We start from the raw sequence: 3983 nt of genomic DNA on the forward strand, positions 1-3983 counted from the left end.
AGCCGCTGTAAGGAACGGCGTTCTGCGCGGCAAAGAGGGCCTGGTGACCCGCCGGGTGGGGGCCAAGGATGCCCGGAGCCGGAGCCCGAGGCACCGGCATGGAGTACGCGTGGACGACGCCTGTCCACGGGTTGGTGCCGTATGTCCATGGGGGAGTAACCTGCTGCTGCTACTGGCGAGGGGCCCCCCAGCGCCTGTTGCTGCTTACGGCCGCACCCACGGCGGTTGCCGCGGCGCCGGCCACCCTGCTACTGGGGGGGCAGCAGGAGGGGCAGGAGGCACGGGCGGGAGGGAGAAGTACCCCGGAGGCGCGGGGGGCGGCGGCTGCTGGCGCGGCACAGGTGGGGCGGCTGGTGGAGGGGCGCCGCGTGAGGTGCCGGCAGCGAGGGCGTGGTGCTGCACACGCTTCTTGACCCCCTTCACCCGGCGCTCCTCCAACCTCAAGTACGCCACAAACTTGGGGAAGGAGGGCTCCGGCATCAAGGTGAGTTTGGAGGTGGCGTTGCCGAAGTCCTCGTTGAGGCCGGCGGTGAGCGTGCTGAGGGGGAGGTCGTCGTCCATCTTGGCTCCAATGTCACGTAGCTCGTCCCCCAACGTCTTCAGGTGGTGGCAGTAGTCTTCAATGGACTGTTTATCCTGGTGACAGTCAAAAAATTCCTGCTGCAAAAAACGCGGCGCTGAAGCTTGTTGTCGGTGAAGAGGCCGTTCAACTTGACACACATGGCGCGGGCGTCGTTGTCGGCGCTCACGACCGTGTGGAACAAGTCCTTGGAGATGGTGGTAAAGAACCACCGGATGATCGTGGCATCGATCGCGGTCCATTCGGCATCGTCCACCATGGCGCGGGAGTCCACGGTGCCATCCACGTGGTCCACGAGATTGTTCTCGCGGAAGAGCAGCGTGAAGTACGTCTTCCCTTCAGCGTGAAGTACGTGGAGTTGGAGGCATCGAGGATGACTGGGACGCGTGCGTGGATGTTGATGTCGCGGATCTCGGTGGGGTCGACGGCGAAGGGGTTGGAGTAGGTGGAGGCGTTGGACGACATGGCGGCGGGGTCGTGGGGAGGGAGGCGGGGGCATGGCTGAGGGGGAGTGGTGCGGCGGCGGGAGTCAGGCGGTGCGGCGGGGAGAGGCGGCGCGGCGTGGGAAGGGAGGCGTGCGGTGGAGGGAGGGCGCGCGGGGAGGAGAGGTGGAGGCGGCGCCTTGGGGCGGCGGCGGCGGCAGCGGGAGATCACGGCGGCGCCGGTGGCCCGAGGCGGCGACTAGGGTTAGCGGAAGCTGGAAGATCGACTTGTGATAGATAGCATGAAACAAGAAAAACCATGAAAAAACTAACAAAAAATTGGAAAAGGAAACAGGAGAAACAAGAACTAAAACAAAAAGAATAAAAAAGAAAAAAGGTCAAAAAGACCTACGCCAATCGACAGTGGCCGGTGCAGGAAGCGCCAGAGTTAGACCTCTTCCAATGCAATGGTGCTTAGATGAGGTGCTAAGTGCATTAAATACTTTAGCAACTCAACTCCCCAATGCATAGGTGCTTAACTTGTTGTTGCTAAGCCCATTTTATTAAATGATTCAGCACCTAAACTCTCTCATGCATTGGCCAGCTTCTTTTATTTATGTGGTTTGCCTAGGTACACGCGCTTGGCAATGGTTCTTCCTGGAGTCACCAAAGTGCTCTCTCTCTCTCCTCTTTAATTGTTGTGCCATGTCACTTTGTAGCTCATGTGGCATGCTTAGCACATGTCCAACATGGAGCACTGGGAAGGGCCTTAGGTCCTTCCCAGTGCTTCAAGATGTACAGGTGCTAAGGACGCCACATAGGCAAAAAATGATGTGGCAAAGCAATTAAAGAGGAGAGAGAATATTATGGTGACCCAGAAACGATCGGTGCTAACCACGTGAACCTAGGTAAAAGACTATCAACCAATACATGAGGGAGTTTAATTATTAAACAATTCAACGAGGAAAGCTTAGCTACCAAAGCTAAGCACCTATGCATTGTGGAGACTAGTTGCTAAGATTTTAAATGCACTTAGCACCTTATTTAAGCACCCATGCATTGGAAAGAGGCCTTATAAGTTTTGCCATGGTTTACCGCTAACTGTAAACCTGTCCCTATATTTATTTAGTCTTGCTTCTACTACTGGGGTCTAAATAGCTAGCCAGATGAAGTAGTAATCATTTTGTGTTCCTTTACGAAAGAAACAGGGACAATAAAGTCATTTACTCCTAGTAGAGCTCATCTCTTGTCCCTACTGGATGCCAAGCCGAAGACGCCAAGCATCAAGAGACAAATAGATACACAAAAAATCGCCAGACGAAATGAACCAAAAAATACTGTGTAAAACACCTAAAAAATCGATAAAAGAAACCAAATAAAGAAGAACCAAAATACAAAGAACAAAGATAACAAATAAAAAAAAGACCTGCCAATATGGATGCTTGCTGGTGCGGGAAGCGCCCGAGTTATGGGTTTTGCGCTGGTTTACTGCTAACTGTAAACCTGTCCCCGCATTTATTTGGCTTGCTTCTACTACTAGTGCCTATGTAAAGTAGCCAGATGAAGTAGTAGTAACCATTTTGCTTTCTATTACTGAAGAAACAAGGACAATAAACTTATTCTCATCCAGTAGAACTCATCTTCTGTCTCTTCCGGATGCCAAGTCGAAGACGCAAGCATCGAGAAAAATAGACAGGCTGAAAGAGGTGCAGCAAACCATAGAAAAAAACTAACCAAAGAAAGGGGAAAAGGAAACCATAGAAACAAAAAGAATAAAAAAGACAAAAAGTCAAATATACTTACATCAATCGCGGGTGGCCGGTGCGGGAAGCGCCTGAGTTATGGTTTTTGTGATGGTTTACCGCTAACTGTAAACCCGTCCCTGTATTTATTTAGTCTTGCTTCCATTAATAAGGCCTATGTAGCTAGCCAGGTGAAGTAGTATAACCATTTTGTGTTCCTTTATGTGAGAAACAAGGACAGTAAAATTATTCTCATCCAGTAGAGCTCATCTCCGGTCTCTTTCGGATGCCAAGTCTAAGGACGCAAAGCATTAAGAGACAAATAGACGCGAAAAAGCACCGGATGGAATGGCGCCAGCAGGGGCCGAGGGCACAACAAAAAACAGAAAAACGACCAAAACGACACCATCTTGCCTGATAACCAATGCAGCTAGAGTCCAGTGAACAACCCGGCTATAGAGAAATCGTTGGTGGCCAAGAGGGAACGCCGGCACGACAGCACACAAACGTGGACTCAGCTATAGTGCAACGCCTATAAAACGATAAAAATGTCCATTATATTAATAATAATGGACATAAGTTGTACTAACTGGTACGAGTCTAGGCGCAAAGCTAAGTCCCTAGCTAGCTTATAAGCCGTGGGCTGTAATTAAAGGGCAGTGCACACATGATCATAAATTGATCCCAAGCAACAAAAATAATATGGGAGCTTCAATTATCTTATCAAAGCATCAATTTGTTGGCGCAACAGCAAATTAAATACTCCATATATTAATTGTCGATCATTTAGTAGAACTTTAATACAACATTAAACTAAATAAGCGATAATTAATATAGATCAAAGAAAGTAGTTTAACTTTCAGACTTTGCATAATATGTACTCCCCACGTCCGGTGAAAAGTGCACAAATAGAAATTTTTGGATAAATTATGGAGTAGAGTAAAAATGCATTGGAAAGGTGCAAGCCACCATCTCTCTCCTCTTCAATTACTCAACCCCCAATAAGCTAAGTACATTCAGAAATTAAGGAGACCATGTGTAGAATGTTATTGGTCTTGATTACCATGTGATAAGGGAGAAACATTTTGTTGTACTTTAAAGTGCACTGCGAAGATAGAAGTACATTCTTCACCGGACAGGGAGAGTACATGTTTCTTCCAGGAAATGATAATATATTAATATCAAGATGCTATCAACCGAACCACCCAACCTCTAAACAAAATGTTCTTTTTATCTCAT

The sequence above is a fragment of the Triticum dicoccoides genome, chromosome 4A, assembly GCF_002162155.2.
Source record: "Triticum dicoccoides isolate Atlit2015 ecotype Zavitan chromosome 4A, WEW_v2.0, whole genome shotgun sequence".
Taxonomy (NCBI): domain Eukaryota; kingdom Viridiplantae; phylum Streptophyta; class Magnoliopsida; order Poales; family Poaceae; genus Triticum; species Triticum dicoccoides.